The following is a 19,916-nucleotide window of genomic DNA, read 5'->3' on the forward strand; positions in this document are numbered from 1 at the left end:
TGATGGGTGGGCTCTGCTCCAGTTAGACATCTTCCGTGATTCAGCTCCACCCAGGGAAACTCATTCTTTAGTGGAAAGGGAAAGTATGCTTTCAGAGTCACAGGGGAGCTGTCTTATATAGACAGAATCCCTACCCCTCCCAATTGGGATTCCTGATTGATCCACCTTCATGCAAATGAGGACCTGACATCCTCACAGTTTGATTGGTCCAAAAAACACTATCCTGATTGGTCAGAATGAAACTGTTCTGATTGGTTGGTGAAGAAGCTTATGGGAATATAGCTGTGAGGCTCTGATTGGATAGAGAAAACCTCAGTCCTATTGGTTGAAATATGAATCCAGGAGTTCCTTTATAAGGTCTGGCTTGAATAGCAGAAACACAGTATAAGCAAGCAGTTCAGTGCAGGCTTCTCCCTGAAGTTTAATTTGCGTGAGAGGCTCCTATATAGAAATAACTGCTAGGCTCCATTTATTTTATTATTTTTTTAAAATTTGAGCCTAGATAGCCACCAGAAGCCTTTTTTTAGTGTCTTCTTTCTCAGGGTCCACATTATTTATTGAGCATGTGGGGTGTGACATGCCTCCCATGTGCCAGACAGTGTTCAGAGCACTGTGACTATAAAGAAGAATCAAATACAGCTTCTTTATTTGAGAAGCCAGTTTTCTCCTTAGGGAAAAAGTCACATAAGTAGCTCTAATGATGGATATTTCAGGCCATAATGGATGAGAGGGAGAGAGTTGCAGAGTAGCTGCCATGGGTCTCAACTGGGCACTGAGCAGTTCAGCCACAAGGAGGAGGATCTCCATCAGTAGGTTCTCACTTCTGCTACCAATAAACACTGGCCTTTTCTAGGGACACAGGACATGACTTGTAAAACTCCTGAACTCAGAGTTTTCATAATACTCAGGGTCATGGTCTACTCACATTATTTTTTAAATAATTTTATTTAAAATAACCTTTCCCTTAATTACAAATGTAATGACATACAGGGTCATTGTAGAAAACCTGAGGTATTCCAGATAGTGCTGTCTGACCCTGCTACTCTTGCTAACATGCTTTATAAATTTTAGCAATTATTACTACAGTAGTGATTGGGCAAGAAGTATGCTCAATCTATGGACTAAGTAGTTGCCTTATGAGGTGGTTTGGTGCCAAAGTTCTGCCTAGCAAAAATGGTTGTGGTTAACTGGATAGGAATTTGACCTGTAGAGAGAGTTGACTGTTGATATTGGGGGAAGAGGCTGAGAAACAAACAAGGAGAAGGAGAGGTCAAACATTAACTGGGTTTCCATATGGGAGAACATGAAGGAATCAAGAATAATTATAATGATAGCTAAAATTTATTGAGTGTTTACATGCCAGGCACTATTCTAAGTGTGCTTTACATCAATCATCTCACTTAAATCTCACAACTCTAGGGGTAGAATTATTTCCTCCAATTTCTAGATGAGGAAATGGAAGAATAGAGAGGCTAATCAACTTACCAAGGTAACACTGATAAGGAGTGGCATAGCTGAGCTAAAAACCCAAATAATATGGCTCTAGAGTCCCAAGTTCTTATTACACTCTGCTGTCCTGAAATGTAATACATATATACACCCATATGTATGTATGTGTGTGTACATACATGTATGTGTGTGTGTGAATGTATATACATTTATTGATATATTGTCAGTGGAAACTAGCTAGGGAGAGGATGACCAGATTATCTCAGTCAGTAGATCCAGGAAACTCTTTAGGCTCCTCAATCATGTCTCATGTTTGTGTAGAATCTACTGTTCCTGCCTGAGTATTGGGTAGATGACTGACCGTCCTCGTTGGCCAAAATCTTCCTGGTTTCACCACTGACAATTCTGTTTGGTTGGATTTTGGTCTTTCTCATTTTTCTCCACTCCTCATATAGGATTCTGCTGATTAGAAGAGCCTAATTGTCTCTTTTCTTTATAACCTTAAGAAGCCTGATCAATATCTGTGCTTCTGGTCACTGAACTCTCTTTGCAAATCCTCCCTCCTCAGAACCTCACTTTCTTTCCTGTACTTCTGATGGTAATATAAGAATCCCCTCTCTCTACCTTCTCCATCCCAGTAAGATCCTCTGAAGATTTGTCCTCTCACTTGGTAGCAATAATACTTGACCACACATTGACAAAGTTCTTTCCTTATAGGTAATCTCACCTGATCCCCTTTGAGTCACCAAGGTAGGCAGTGGAGGGAACCCATTTGGAGAATGAATCTTAGGATGTGTTAATTCCATCTTCCTATTCAATGCAGAATAACCTCATGTCCTGTTCCTCCCTCTCAGCTCTCGTATACTGAATTTTTTTTTTCCACAGCTTTAATTTTTAGAAAGTTTTCCATTCCATTAATGTGCAGTATAACGAATCCCAGTTTTCCTTTTTGAAGTCACTGAGGATAAATCTTGCACCAATAGAATAAAAATCTCCTCCAAAAAAGCAGAGATCACAAGGACTGGGGAAAAGCAGGAATCTAGAGGCTGGTGTGATCGGAAAGTTGTGTACATCTAAACAGAATGTGTGGTTTTCAGAAACAACTGAGGAGCCTCAGGGAAAACTGTGGTCAACATGCTTATTTTGCAGATGTGTTATCTGAGGCCCAGAGGAAAAACAAGACTTACATCTAGGTAATGATGGCCAAGGTAGGAGACAATGCACACACAGCATGGAGCATGGCACAATAAAGTGAGCGGACACTGGAGTCAATTTGATTAATCACAAAAAATTGTTGGAAGGGACTTATGAACAAAAGACAGCAGTGGAGTGTACACTTTCTATTAAACCAACTGGAGCAAACTCTAACATTGATAGCATGTGCAAGAGGGTGTCCTGGGGATGAGAGGGCAGGAGGCTCTATGGCACATGAAGAAGAGAGCAAGAAAGCTTGTTAAAATAAAAAGGAAAGCCCAGTTGGGTGGCTCGGTTGGTTGGAACATCATCTAGTACACCAAAAAGTTGCAGGTTCAATTCCTGGTCAGAGCGCATACCTAGGTTGTGGGTTCTATTCCTGGTCGGGGTATCAATGTTTCTCTCTCTCTCTCCCTTCCTCTCTCTCTAAAATCAATAAACATATCTGTGGATGAGGGTTAAAAAAATAAGTATACTTGTTCATTATTTTTAGTGCTTAAAAGCTTTAAAAATATTAAAACTTTGAGAAAAATTGACTTTTTCCTCCTGAAAGTATACTATTAAATTTTTATTTAAAATTTTCCAAATTCCTTTTATGTCATACATATTTTTTAAATTGAGATCATATTGCATATTCAATTTTCTGCCTTATTTTTATGCTCAACACTGTTATTCGTACTTCTTCATGTAATTGAAAAGTCTTTCTAAATATTAAAATTAGCATAATATTGCATTATATGGGTAATCTAAAACTCACTTCATTGTTCTTGTTAAGCATTTGAGTTGTTTCCGGTCATTACTTTAATGACATTGTGATGAAAATAATCATACATTGATCTTTCTTTACAGTTTGTGAATAACTTCCTTCCCATATAGCATAAAAATAGATGACTTGGTTAAAGAATATGATTGTTTTAAAGTTTTTTTACAACATTGCAAACAAAATGATTTTCAGAAAACTTGTAAAAATTAACACTGCCCCAGCACTGAATTAGGTATCCCTTTTATACAACCTTCATCTACAAAAGGCATTATCATGTGAAAAATTTGGTAACTTTGAAGGTGTGGTTTTTGCTGTAATTTTTAATTCATTGGTTATTAATGAAGTTGAAAATCACAATACATAAAAACAAATGTCATGCAAGAAGTAGAAATTCTACAAAACTAATATATAAATGCAAGTTTTAAATTTTCTTAACTACTCAATTTCCTCTTCTGCTCTCAAAAAGTACTTTGTTTACCTATAATAGATGGAACCATAAGTAAGTTCTTTTAACTGTTCAAAGGAAAAAATTATTCTAGTGTTTCTTTAATTGTGTGAGAATACAAAATTTGAGGGAAAAAAATCACATCACAACTTATTTTTATACTAGCAAAGACATGATACAAACACTTGAAAAATGCACAAAAAAGGAAATGATGTAATTTCACTTATGAATACAGATATTAAGTTTACTATTGACATCACAGAAATACAAAAGGGTGTAAGAAAATATTATGAAAAATTATATGCTAACAAATTGGACAATCTGGAAGAAATGAATAAGTTCCTAGAAACATACAGCTTTTCAAGACTAAATCTGAACAGACAAAATATAACCAACAAAATTGAAGCAGTAATCAAAAAACTCCAAACAAAAGTCTTGGACCAAATGGCTTCACAGGTGAATTTTACCAAACATTAAAAGAATTAAATATCCTTCTCAAACTAGTCCAAAAAATTCAAGAGTAAGAAATACTCTCAAGCTAATTCTACAAGTCCAGCATTATCCAGATTCCAAAACCAGATAAAGACACTACAAAGAAAGAAAATTATAGGCAACAATTTCTAATGAATTTAGATGTAAAAAATCCTCAACAAAATATTAGCAAACTGATTTTAGAAAGATCATACACAATGATCAAATGTGATTTATTCCTGGGATGCAAGTTTGGTTCAATGTCTATGAATCAATTAATGTGACACATCACATAAACAAAATGAAGGACAAAAGTCATATGATCATATCAATAGATGTAGAAGAAGCATTTGACAAAATCCAACACTGATTTATAATAAAAAAAAGTCTCAGCAAAGTGTAATAGAGGAAAAATACCTCAACATAATAAAGGCCATATGGGACAAAAATACAGCTACCATTGTATTCAATGGGGAAAAACTGAAAGCATTTTTCTTATGATCAGGAGCAAGACAGGGATGTCCACTTTTACCACACTTATTCAAAATAGTACAGAAAGTACTGTCAGACAAGGAGAAGAAATAAAAGGCATCCAAATTGGAAAGGAAAGAGTAAAACTGTCATTATTTACAGATGACATGATGCTACATATAGAGAACCCTAAATATTCCACACAAAAAATACTAGAACTAAAATGTGAATTCAGTAAAATCAGAATACAAAAGAAATACTTAGAGAAACTGAAAACAAATTCATTTACAATAACATTAAAAAAAATTGAATACCAAGAAATAAATTTAACCAAGGAGGTAAAAGACCTGTACACAGAAAATTATAAGACATTGAAGGAAAAAAGTTGAAGAAGATACAAATAAATGGAAGTATTTACCATGCTCATGGATAGGAAGAATTAACATTGTTACAATGTCCATACTATCCAAAGCAACCTATAGATTCAACACAATTCCCATCAAAACACCAATGGTGAAGGGATTAAGTACAAATTGGTAGTTCCAAAATAGTCACATGGATGTAAAGTACATCATAAGGTATGTAGTCAACAATATTGTAATAACTATGCATGGTGCCAGGTGGGTACTTGAAATATCTAAGTGATCACTTTGTAAAGTATATGATTGTCTAACCACTATGTTATACACCCAAAACTAATATAAAATAATATTTAACATAAACTGCAATTAAAAAATAAAACTTAAGGAATCTAAATCCAGCAATTTTTTAAAAGACACCCCCAGAGTAAGTAAGATTTACACACAATAAGACAAAGAAATTTAATAATAATGGTTTTATTAATTTGATTAATTACATTACTCAGTCAATAGACAGAAGTTATATGATCTCAATTGATACGAGAACATTCAGTTAAATTTAACATTGTTTTTGGTAAATTGTCAATTAGGAATATAAGAATACATCTGCAGCATGCTAAAGAATATATATCACAAACGCATATCCAATTTAAAACTTAGTGATAAAATATTCAAGATGTTACCATTAAAATTAGAGGATAAGAGATGTTTATTCACCACACTTTAATTTGACAACAAGTCCAAAAAAATCACAAGTTCTAGTAAGAAGAAGACAAATGTATTATTACTCTGAGGTAATATGGTTGTCTACATAGAAAATCTAATAGAATAATGTGAAAACAAACAAACTAACCAAGTATTAGCATGAATAAGATAAGTAAATAAGATGGACAGTTATATTGTCTTTTAGGATTTTTGAGGAAAAGAAATAGCCTCAAGTTACCTCGGCTCCAGGGTATTTTGTGAAGATTTATCCACCTGTATTGAAGAGTAACCAGTCCTCACCACAATGGCACTTTTTTCAGTGACTAAAACAAAAGTCACTCTACTGACTCAATGACTCTTCAAATGTTGCCTTCTAATAGGCTACTGGCCAGTCTATAGGTCACTCAGTTCCTTGACTAATGAGCAATGAGTAGGGAGGAAACAATCTTATTTACAATAGTAGCAAAACATATAGAACATGAAGGCCTAAGTTTAAGATATATGAAAGACATATACTTGAAACTTCAATAAATATAAAAAGACATATTTTATTATGTATCTCTTATCTGAAGAAATGATAGAGAAATACAGACAGTATTTTGAACATAACAATGTAAATAATTACATTCTCTGGAGCTTAAAGCATTGTCTTTTAACATGAAATTTGAAAATAATATTAAACTCACACATTATGCCAAGACACTAATAGCCACACAATAAAGCTATAGGGGTGGTAAAGAGTAGGGTAGATATGCTTGATCATGGGCACATGGAAATAAATATAGAGAAAATTCATCTAAACTTCACTAATAAAATAATGAATACCAAACTATCAGCTATAAACTAGGGAAAAAATGTTAAGAAAAATGAACTTTTTCCTAATTCACTGATTTGTGTTTTGAAGCCACATGCAAAGGTCAGCACAATGCTGGGCAACACTGGGAAGAGCACAAGGAAATAAATGGTAAGCACACATTCACCGCACAGACATTTGGCAAACATCTAGTGAACATCTACACTGTACAAAGCAGTCCTCAATAGAGACAAGCCACTGGAGTAAGAAGGTGTAATAAAAGAAGCAGAGAAAATCTTTGGTTTTGTGGAGACACCAAAACCAATAGGACTAGTCAGGGAGAAACTCAGTACATAAAACAAGTGTTATAGGCTCTAGGAGAAGGTAGTAAGAGCTTAACAGAAAAGTAAAGCAAGGAAAGGGAAAGGAGTGAGGGAAAGGAAGGTACAAAGTGGCTGGATTTGGTAATACTTTTAAAAGCAGAATCAATGAACAGAATAGATTCAATGGCATGGAAGCATAGATGAGACTGATGAATGTCAGAGGGATGGAGGAGGGCGGGTGGAGGGGGAGAGAGTAACCAAAGAATTTATGTGCATACATACACAACCCAAGGACAAGGACAATGGTGGGGAGAGGGACTGGGGAGGGGGAAGGAACGGGTCATTGGGGAGAAAAAGGGACATCTGTAATATTTTAAACAATAATAAAACTTAAAAAATAAATAAATAAATAAATTAATTAATTAATTAAAATATAAAAAAATAAAAGCAGAATCAAAGGGATATGCTGGTACTTTTGATGTAGGATATGAAAGAAGAGAGGCATCAAAGACAACTAAACATTTGGGCCTAAGCCACTGGAGAATGAGGTTGTCTTTTATTGAGATAGGGAGGCTTAAGAAAGAAACAGGTTTGAGTATGAATCAAGAGTTTACTTCTGGACATGGTGAGTTTGAAATATCATTAAATAACCAAAGAAGCTATCAAGTGGGTAGTTGCATATATGTATCTAGAATTCAAGAGAGAAGTCTGGACTGAAGATACAAATGTTGGATTAATTGACACAAAAGGGAGATAATCGATAGTGCAGTTATACACAGAGAAGAGAAGAGTAAAGGTCTGAGCACTGCAACATGGTGTCGGAAGATAAGGAGGAACTGACAAAGGAGATGGGGAAGAAGGGGTTGGAGAAGGAAGAGGAAAACCAGAAAATAGTGCATCTGGAAGCCAAACAAAGACAGAGAGTTTCAAGAAGGAAAGAATAATCAATTGAGTCAAATTCTGCTTCTAGGCCACCTCAGAGAAGGATGAGACAGGACTATTGGATTAAACAAAGTAGAAGTCATTTTTCACCTTGATAAGAGAAATTTCAGAAGAGTGGTCGAGGTGACAAGCCCACTGAACTGGATTTAAAAGAGAATTGGAGGAGAGAAATTGGAGACAAGAGAAAAATCTTTCAAGGAGTTTCTCTGTGAAAGAAAAGAGAGAAAAAGGGCAACAGATAGAGTGTAAAATGGAATCAAGAGAGCATTTTCTTTAAGGTGTACAGAAATAACAACCACTTTGTATGCTCTGGAATAATCTGAGAGGAAAAGATTGCCGATACAGAGACAGAAGAAAAGGCTGGAGAAACATCTTTGTGTAAGTGATAGAGGACAGTACATAGCACACAAATGCAGAGGATAGTCTAATTCAGGGCTATGCACAGTTCATCCAGGGAAACAGAAGGAACATGATGAATAAGGCTACAAATAGTGTAGGAGAGAAGATTCACAGGAGCTTGCAGATAGAAGTTCTCTCCTCATTGCTTCAGTTTTCCAAGAAAAGCAGAGAGCAAGGTTGTCAATGGAAAATGAGCAGGAGTTGAAAGTTTGTCGGGAGGAAAAAATACAAAATAGTAGTCTAGTAAGTGGGTCTGGTAGTCAGAGAGGGTTAAGGCTTCACCTGAGGTTCATGGTCATGAATTACAAATGACACCTGTTACCATGGCTGTCTGTATTCATTCTGCTTAGAGCACTCCAATAACTTCATTGTCTTCAGAAACCTATCAAAAGTGAATAATATGACTAACAAAGGTCTTTAAGACCCTGCTGGGGCCATCTCCTTCCACACATGCCCTCTCAGTACTCACCAGCTCACACCCCTTTTTCTAGCTGTTTCCTCAACTACTTCTACTTTGGTACTTGGATCACCCTCTCCTTCAACTATTTCTTCCTCAAGATTTAGTTTCTACATTGTCTCCACAGGGCAGGGAGTATTCTCTAGAAAGACTTCAATGGATTAAGTGTCCTTCATGTGATTTGATAATTTTTTCCTCTTAACATGTTTCATATAAGAACCTAAAGAGTTAGATTTTATCATCATCCTCTTTCTTTTCTTCTGGCTGACAAAGAGTTGGTGCAGAGACATTGGGTAGCTTCATGGGCTCCTATGAGTAATAAAGGTCAAGACTGGGAGTTGAATGGCGACAGATCAGGTCCAGAGTTCATGCTCTTAACCACCAAGTTACACTATCTTGTTTGTTTTAGGTCAGATAAGGGTGATACCTAATTGCAACAAAGGGAAACTGAACCAGCTGAACCTATAATTTATAGCTAACTCAGATCATCTACAAAAATATATTGAATATTATGCTATGTTATAAGGTTAAACACAACACCAGTAAACTTGGGATTTTTCTTTTGTGTTCCTTTGTATACTGTGTTGTTACATACCCTGGAGGTAATTGGACCCAAGAGATTGTAGTGTGCTTTGATATCACTCTATTTAAAGGTAAGAATTTTGTTGTTAACATTCTATTTGTAAAGCCAGTGAAAGATGTGTATTCTTACTACATGCTTCGATTAAGAAATAAGTATTCAAATAGTGAATTCTGAATACTTCCCTGAGAACACTTTTGGGAATGGATGTTCAAAATTCTTCTGTCAGAAGCTACCTAATTTTCTAAGCTTGTGTAAAAGAAAGGTGCTTAGGACAAATAAAATTATCTCATAGTTAGCTAAAATCAAAATTGCATAAAAAAGAGCCAGCATACTTGATATTACTACTTATAAGATTTACTTTTCTGAAAGGAGTAAGCATTTCTTAAAAGCTTTATCCAACAGCATATCTGACAATAATGAATATTAACTATTTGACTTCTTTGGTTAACTTCTTCTTAATGCATTGTTTAATGGCATTTCGCTCTGCCTGCCCAGGCCCTGTACATTTAGCACAACAAAATCTGTATGTAGCATTAACTTGCTGTCCACAAGTATCCTATTAGTATGTTCACCTACAAAACTGCCTTGCCTTCCTGGAGGCCACAAGTCTGCCAATGAAGGTGTGACTCTGAATTTATTGGGGCCTCTAGGATGTGAAACTAAAGGAATCAAAGGGCTGGCTTTAAATTTAAGCCACCAGAAGGAAAAGAAAGAGCAATAGGTGAGGGCCAATGCTGGCTGTTTTTAAATACCATTTATCATTTACTCCTTGCCCTCACTTGGTCACAGCACTTTACATATATTATTTCATTTTATCTTCACATCAACATTCAACCTCAGAGATTTTGTTTAAGCTTTTCTTTCATATGTATTGAGAGCAAATATATCCCAACATTTTGTTCTGCACTTGAGTGGATATGAACCTCAATAAAAGGCATTCCCTGTCTTCATGTCTTCATAAAACTGACAATTTAGAAGGAGTGCAAAGGGACTTTCACTGAGTAATGTGTAACAGATATAAGTCCTTAAGGAACCAAAATGGTAGTGGGGGAGTAAAGAAACTTTAAGGATCTTTGAATATGGCTCTCTAAGACGACAATAAATAAGTTTTGTCAGTGACATCTGAATAAAAAAGGTATAAAATAGAAAATAAAAGGAAGCAATATACAATAAAATAAACAAAACTCTACTGATGTCAAGCGTGAGGTCTAAAGCCAGCCAGATTCCAAGAATATGGCCATGCCACACATCATAGACAAGGTCCTTCACTCTACTAGGTTGGGTCTAAAATGATTTTGCCCTTCTGGATGATGAATCTTAGGAATGGTTCTAGCAATGAGTAAACAACCCACCTAGAAGTGTATACAAATAGGTTTTAGAGAGAACTAAAGCCAATTCTGCAGTATAGTCCTAAATAATTCTGTTGATTGAATTTAAAGTGTACTAAGTATAAATAAATGTGGTAATACATTTTAAAGGTTGTGCCACTTTATGAAGTGTGCCCTAATGTTTGATGAATGTGCTATGTACCGTGTCTGTTCATAAAAGCTTTTCTTATGTTATTGGAAGAAGATGAACTTATCCCATGTTTTAGAAATTCCAAGATATGTTGGGAAGAAGAAGCCAAAAACATTACCTTAAATATAGATTTATTCAGCTGTGGCTGGTGTGGCTTAGTTGGTTGGGCATAGTTCAGTGCACTGAGAGGCCACTGGTTCAATTCCAGGTCGAGGCACATGCCCAGGTTGTGGGTTCGATCCCTGGTAGGGGGCATTCAAGAGGCAGCCAATCAATGTTTCCCTCTCACATCAGTGTTTCTCTCTCTCCCTCTCTCTTCCTCTCTCTCAAAAAGCAATCAAAAAATATTTATTCAGAGATGTTTTGGTAGCAGACATGCTGATTCAGTTGTTACAAATGATGAGAAAATCATAGAAATAACATTTATGAGAATAAATGTGAAAGTTCCTAAGAAAAGTACAAAAAGCAGAGGACTGCAAGACAATATTAAATAAAAAGAAATGATAAATAAAAACTTTACAGATTAGACGTCTTTTGAAGGAGGTCCAAAACGATTGCTAAACTTTTGACTAGTAGAAATGAGAGAATAAGTTTGTGTTATTCTAATGGTATAAGCAAAAGCACACCAATGGGCAAAGATAAGTTCAGTGTGAATACAAGAAAGAGAATAAGAAAATCAAGGTTGCAAATTTAAGTTGGGGTAAGGGAAAAGGGGACCTGAAAGCTAGTGGTTTTATTCTTAATTTAGTTGGCTGCTCTTGTAGGAATGAGCTATTAAATGCTTATGAGAAAGGGAGATGAGTGTTCTATGACTGGAGTAAGTCTTTGTGAAGAATAACCTAGCAAATGTCATCATAGGAAAAGAGATGAAGACAGGTACAACAGTGACAAAGCTATTAATTGTTTAGATGGGAAGATTAAGGATATGAATTAGATTAGTGACAGTGAAAATGAAAAGGAGGGAATGGAGGTGAGGACGTTGCAGTGGTCTTAGAACTTGCCTACATTTGGGGAAATGAATCAAAGTTTCAAAGTTAATAGAGAACTCTAAGTCAGATAACATAAATGACAATATGATGTGGCCTCTAGTGATGGCTTTGGCTAGAAACTGGAGGTATAACATGACTAGAAAATCCAGTCAGTGATAGTCCCTGTACAGTAATAAATCTGATGATAAAGTTAGGAGTTGAAATGTAAGAATTTAAGTTGTTTTACCTTCAGGAAAATTGATTCACCATTTTTTAATATAAATAAATAAAATGAGAAGAACCAACGTTATATGTGAATTATGTCAGTGGTTCTCAGGCATCCACACTCATGAAAATCTCTTAAGGAGCTGAAGAAAATTCCAGACACTCAAAAACAACTCTTAAAGATTATAATTAAGTAGGTCTTGATGGTTTTCAGGAATCAATAATGTTCTTACCTGTACCCAATGATTATGAATTAAATGATCAAAAAAAGAAATCATGAGAAACATTGTGTTATGCATCTGAAACAGTACCCTTCCCACACATAGAACTTTGGATAAGTTCTATTATATTCTGAACACAGTGTATATTATATTCTGATATGGCCACAAATCTTCCCCCAAAATGTGAGGAATTTCCCACCATGGATGGCAAGAGAATAACCATATTTAAACCATCTTCTCCCTCTATTCCTTTCATTTATTAATTTTGGAAGCTTTTGTTCCCTTGAACGATCTCTCTAGAAGAATGTTGGTTTTAAGAACTCCTTAAATTCTATGTATATATAGTTCAGTCGATTTTAAAATAGACAATATAAAGATTTCATGAATTTGCTGCTGCTGCCAATGGCAGTAATGGGACCCCCCCCCCCAAAAAAAAAAGTGACCTAACCTCACTGAGTTCTTGTGTTATCATCGTTAAAATGAGAATATCTTACTAAATCTTTTGTTCTTTTAAATGATCCCTTCTCAGATTTTATGGTCTTATGAGTTATTATCTGGATTCAAATTTATTTCAGGGTTAGAAAAAGTCTTAAGTGAGATCTTGCCATTCAATCCTTCCAAATGTTGTCTGACCTGCTTCCTAGGTTTCTTTCAGTCCAGGGACCATGGTCTCCCTCCGCAGCCTGTTACTATAGAGGGTGCAGGGCTCAATGTGAAGCTGGAATGTGCCTGTATTGACTCTCACATTTCAACATTTGGTCATCTGAGATATTCCCCTCTGCTTTTCAGGGTTTTATGATCTCAGCAAACTTTCCCCCTGGTTTTACATGAAAAATAATAACTTTGGGGTGAGCACGAGGAAGATTGGCCTTGTGGGATTCAATAGGTTCTTTTTTGAAGGACAGTTGTTTAAGTTTCTCAGTGGTGGACCACATGAATAGAAAATAGTCATGAATGAATCATGTCAATTATAAATTTTGTTTTATTAGCAAAAGAATAATTTAAGAGAGTTTGTGTTTGGGGTCTGACTATTGAATAGGTTGAGACATTTAATCATATTTCTTCTTTTACTTTTATAATTATATTTTATAATGGCCTGATTTTATGCACTTATTTCTTATTATAAGGTAATAGAAGTTCAATGTAGAAATTTCAGAAAACATAGATTATTAAACAGAAGAAAATTTACCTAAATTCTTCAAAATAGGGTAACTGCTTGAGTATAGTATATGTTCTTTTAGTCATTTCTTTTTCTTTGTCTCTCTGTCTCAATCTCTTTCTACATGTCTCTTTCTCTCTGCCTCTTTGTCTTTCTCTGTGTGTGTGTATGCATGTGTGTGATTTTTTTTTAAAGAAACAACTTTTATTTATTATTATTATTATTTTAATCCTCACTGGAGGACATTTTTTCCATTTCTTTTCAGAGAGAGAAACATTGATGTGAGAGAGACACATCAATTGGTTGTCTCCTGCACGGCCCCCAGACCTGGGCTGGGGATTGAGCCTACAACTGAGGTATATGCCCTTGATTGGAATCTAACCCATGACCCTTCAGCCCACAGGTTGACTCTCTAACCACTGAGCTAAACCTGCTAGGAAATGTGTGTGTGATTTTATTTAAAATGGGCCAAGACCATAGATGCTAACTTGATTTTTCCCCAGGTCACTATTTTTTGCTTACTTTTAAAGATAGTCTTAAATTCTGTCTTATAGATAGAGCACAATTTGTTCATTCTATTATCTTGATTTTAGTGGAGTTAACTTTTAAGTGGTGCTTATTACATAATGACTATTCTTTCCTTCAGTTTCAGTGCTTAATCAACTTACCTGCAAAGGTGCTCATACCACAACAGAGAAATGGTCAGTGTTTAACAATTTATCCCAGTTGAATCAGACTATTGACTTGTTTTATTACATTATCTCACTTGGGCACTAAGAGGCCCACAGGCCTCATGTTGGATATCTGGGATCTTGTATGCCTTTTCCCCTTGGAACTGAGCAAGAGTCATGCCAGTTGAGTTTTATAACAAAAACTATAGCTTTATTCAAACTACCACTATCCCAATAAAAATTGCCTTTCTGACATTATTTCATCTCAGGACATATGGGTTATAGCATTTCTTTGAGCTCCTAGTAGTAAAGAATTTTTTTCCAAACCAAACAGATTAACCCTTACTTTTAGTTATTCTGTGCATTATGAAAACATATTTAAAACTGCTGGAAGAAACCTGTGCATTAACAGTTGCAGTTGGAGCAAGGGAAAGTTGAGTCCTTTTAATTCAAGTAAACTATTGGCAGTCTTTTCTGCATATGCATTTGTGCCTGCTGCCTTATCCAGCTGAGACAAAGATTGTAGATGGTTACCACCTTGAATGCTGTGAACATCTCATGATAGGTGTGAGGCTCTAGACTTTACAGAGACTCACTGCATTTAACATTTCTGAATGCATGCTTATAAACCTTTCTATTACAGCCAGGTCCGATTTGCTGAAATCTCCTTGTGGAGAGTGTATCCTGCTGAAAACCATTCGCAATAACTGTTAGCTAAAATATAATAATATATACACAGGCCAACCTGAAGCACCACACCATGTGGAAAAAGAGTAAGGCCAAAACAGAGCCATCCTGGCACGAGGCAAGAAGCAGGTGTGCTCTGCCCATAATCCTCTATACCATGTGCTATGAATTCTTCCTTTAAAACCTCTCAAACTCATTCTTGTCTGTTCATTTCCACTGCAACAATCTAGCCCAACTTACTACCTTATCTTGTCTATAATATTCCTAGAACTCCCTCTATCAGTCTCTCAAGTTCCTGCTGTCACCTCCCTACCCACTCCCCACACAATAGCCAGAGCAGTTTTTTTTAAAATAGAAGTTAAACCATGTCCTTCTCAGTGGATCTGGACCTACACACCTGAAAAGACCCAGCAGGCTTTCTCCCATCTGGCCTCTGCCAACTCTCTAGCCTCATATTGTGTCCCAATCTTATTTACAACCAGGGTTCCCCCTCCCAACTTATAGGTTTTTATTTATATATCATCTACTCAATGAGGCATTCCCTGGACATCTCACCTAAAGTTGAGTACCCCACACACACACTTCCACCACACTCACTTCCTATTCTCTTTTTCAGTTTTATTCCTCTCCTTGGTATGTTTCATCTTCTGATATACTTTACATTTTATTTCTTTAATCTCTTTCATTTTCTGTGTCCCCTCCCTGAAGGTAAGCTCCAAGGAGGTAAGGAGTTGTGTCTATTTGGGTGATTGTTTTATCCCTAGCATATAGAATAATTCCTGGCAAATAGGAGATATTGAATGATTTGTTGAATAAGCTTCCTGTTTTATAATTTATACATCAGTGATATGTATTTATAAAGAATATGTCTATAACATTCCTGAAAAGCAAGGAGATTCATTACAAAATGTCTCGTAAGTAACATGTGTAGGACAGGAGAGCAGCAGTAAACATTTCCTTCAATGACCCTCACTGCCATACTTCATAAATTAAATTGCACTGCTTTTATTGTAGCTTTTATCACATTCACAATTAAATGATATTTTTGTGTATTTTGTGGTTATTAACTGTTTTCTAACTAGGTATGAAACATTGTGAGGTAAGGAAATGTGTGTTTCACTCAGAGCTGATGAGTAATTAATGAATGAATGAAGTGTCCCTTTTCTAGCAGCCATAAAGAATACAGCTGGGAAATTCAATCTTACAGAGAAAAAAAAAAGCAGTTATTAAATAAAGTCTAAAAAATTGTCTTCCTTCCTGAGAAGTATTATATCCTTAGTTTCTGTGGAATACAGCAGAATTTTCGACCTTCAGGCTTTCCTTGAAACTGCTAGATCCCCATGAGCTAGGTCCTACTTGAATGAAAATGGAGATGACCTTGCAAGACAGATCCAATTTGGCAGTTCTTTTGAGAATAAGAAACTAAATAATTATAAGAGTCTTTACTTGTACTTTTACACTCTTTGGACTTGAACAACATTTAAGAAACTGATTTAAGAATTTGTATCAGAAATATCTGAAATCAAAGCAAAGCAGAGCACTCTTTGCATGAAAATTAAACTTACTATTTAGGAGGAATTTCCACTGATCTTGAGGAGGAGGAGGGAATTTTTCTTTTATAATTATTCAATTTTTGCTCTAAAAACTGTTTTCATTCTACTGTACTGAATGTCATATGGTAGAAATTTATGAAAAAGAAAATATTTGTGAATAATGATGCAGTTTTTTGATTGCCAGCTTTCATAGTTCTCAATTCAATTTTTTACTTTCCTCCTCACCTCCACAACATGGCTGAAATCCTGAATAGGAAAGGTAGCTGTAAATGATTTCAGCTTTGGAAGTTTCCTTGCTCTATGGAAATTTGCCCAGTCCAGGATGTTCTCCAAATAAAGTGAAGGATACTTTTCGAGTGGTTAAAAATGTGAAGTAGAGGAGCGCGGTGCCTAAGCAATTTTCTCAGCAAGGATTTGCCACAAACTCTTCAAACACTTTTAGCTAGAGTGAATTATGCTGACATTTTTCTTTTCATGAGTTTTGAATGTTGAATCAGATTTTGCTGGAGATAATGAAAAGCATATTTGGGAAACACTTTTAAAAAAAATTTAGATCAGATATAGCTTTTGATGTACTAACAATAGGAATATAATGAAGCAGGCAAGTGGGATTATACAAATTGGTTTTATTGGTAATATCTAAAAACATTTTCACTTCAAACCATTTCCTTAAATATAATATTTGCCTTTTGCCAAATGCTTCCTAATAAAAAGTTTGCTCATTATTTACTTACATTATGATTGTATTTTTTATTTTCTGGTCAGTATAAGAATGTTCCAAGGACATTTATCATCTGATGATCTTTGTTATTTTTACCACATAGTGGAGTAAAATTAACAAGAGTCACTGTAACAATAACCAGAGCTCAATGAAAAAGTGTGTTGAGATTGCTTAAACTGAAGAAATGTCCAGATTCAGAAAAAAAAAAAAAAAAAAAGCCATACTGAGCCAGGTATTACTTCAAACACTCTATACCTACCATTCAATCTAATTCAAGCAACACCCTATAAAATAGGGTTACTATTATTAACCCCCCTTTAAAGCTAAGAAAACTGAGGCCCAATGATTAGGTAACTTGTCTTGTGTTATATGGCCACCAACAGGTAGAGTTGGCTGTGAAACAGGTAACCTCAGCCTGAATTCACACTTCTGCCTCTGTAATCACATGACCAAAAATACACACCAGAAAGATAATTTTCCTAAGAGAAATCATAAAAGATGGTGTAATTTCCTTTTTTATAGCATTCTTTAGATTTCTTACCTTGAAAACACGAGCAACCACCTATGTGAGTTGGATAAGCATTTTAATCTAAATGCTTTTGTTTTTTCATTTGTGAAATTAAATTGTTGCAATAATAATTCCTGAAGTTCCTTCCAACTCTACAATTCTATTTGTTGGCTGTATAAGCACCCTGAGTGTGTGTATGTGTGACTGGGAAGGAGTGCATGCTGCTTAAAGGAGGTGGTCATGCGATTAAGAAGGTGCATAGAGAAGAATATAGTTTTTAAAGAAATAAATGGAATTAAATAATTCATTCAAATGACTGTTAAAGCACATTTTCATCCCTTGTGAGCAGTAGGATCTTATAAACTGACTCAAGGCTTAATCACTTGCAAGTTTTATGCCAAGTGTTTAATGGTGGAAATTAGGTATTGCACCCCTGACCAATTGCAAGTGGTTCAGATACATAAATTTTTGTTTTGTTTTGTTTTATTTTATTTCATTGGACCTATACATGGAAGTAATTGGATTCTTCCAATTACAAGGAAATTCTTTTTGATATTGTCATCCAATGTTTTCTCCAAGAGGATCAGCAGATGTTAATCTGCTTTCTTTGGGAATAAAGGCATCTTAAGGAATGCAGTTACCCACTCTCCTTGGGGATACTTGGAAATTCTTTTTAGGTGATTTGTAGGAGTAATAGCAACAATAACAGTGCTATTTGGTGGGTACCTGGTAGACACATAAATTGATATAATCATCTCAATAGCCATACATGATAAAATTATTAGTCATTATCAGTAGATTAGAAAATGAGAAACACTAGATTAGATACAGCAGAAACAGGAATCCACCTTTGGACTATATGCTTCAACCACATAGCATGCAACACAAATTCATGCCAGAAACAAGTAGCAAACTGCTAACTTAGGAACACAAACTGTTATTATTATTATTTTTTTAAATACTAATATTTTCATTCCCTGGTCCTCTCAAGTTGTTTTTCCTTTCCATTGTCACTACTAATCTAAGAGCATCCCTTACTCCTGACCAGATTCTGCAACAATGGCCTAATTTTAGCCACTCAGTGTGTTCATGGCCCAGCAGCAATAGACCTTATGTGAGGGCTTCTTAGAAATGTTAAACTCCAGGTCCCACCAGAACTACTGAATTAGAATCTGCACTTCAACAAGTTCTCCAGATGATTTAAATGAATATTATTATTCAGGATCCATGGGTTGAATGGTTCCCCAAATCTGATACTTAGTAGATTTCCTCAAGGTTAATTAACCTGCTTCAGAATTTAACCATGACTGATCATCCAAACTTTAATATTTTCCAAGGTCAATTTGTTCCTTCACTGGAGCAACCCTCTGCTCATGCTTAAGACTACTATTGCTTAAGTGTTTTTTTCATGCTCATCCACCCTGTTTGATATTCCCTACTCTTCTTTGTCACTTTATCAAATGCTGCTCATCAAGGACTATTTATTTCATGATTTGAAAGGAATTCTACCTCTTATTTCTTCTGATATGTGCTGCCTAAACCACACATGGTGGAATTCCTTTGTTACTCATTAGCAGCCTCCTTTGTCCAAATGTTACATCACAAATAGTATTGCCAGTCACCAAGAAGAGCTTAGTTAGGACCTAAAGCACAGAGAAATACATTTTGAAAACCATTGAATGAGTTGATCTCCCTTGGTCCCTCTATGTCTTATAGTCTAGAATTTTACATTTGAAAACCAGCTACCCTACAACTGCATCTCTGTATTATATTAATCATTGTCTTATCATGTCCCATGCCTATTGTGTGGTAGAAAACTATCAAATTAGAGGTATAATATAATTAGGTGATAATTTAATCAAGGAAAATGTAACTCAATAAATTTGACTTTTGTTTTCCCAAAATCTATACCACTATTTCAAATAAGTTCATCTTAAAACTGAGGGTCAACAGCAAGTTGAAGGAGATCCTAAAAATTCTGAGCACTTGGAAATGTGGTTTAAAGGCAAGATGTAAAAGAATGAGGGAATTAAATTTTGTTAGGTATTTTTCATCATTTTAAGTAATTTAATATACTTTAAACTGATTCCTTGTTTATAAATTATAGCAGGAAGTTTCAAGTTCAGGAAAGAGTAGGGATGGGGGATAAAAGTATTTTGTACTTTTGATTGCTTTTGTTACATTGTTTTACAATTTTCTTTATTTAAAAAATATAAAAAGCAATTATACACATGCAAAATGAGGAAAAGGTTAACACAATTTTCTAGTTTCATTTATTTAAGATTAATTTTTATTCTCAATAAATCTCACAAGGCTGTTAACTATAAGAGG

This window comes from Miniopterus schreibersii (assembly GCF_964146895.1).
Source record: "Miniopterus schreibersii genome assembly, chromosome: 9".
NCBI lineage: Eukaryota > Metazoa > Chordata > Mammalia > Chiroptera > Miniopteridae > Miniopterus > Miniopterus schreibersii.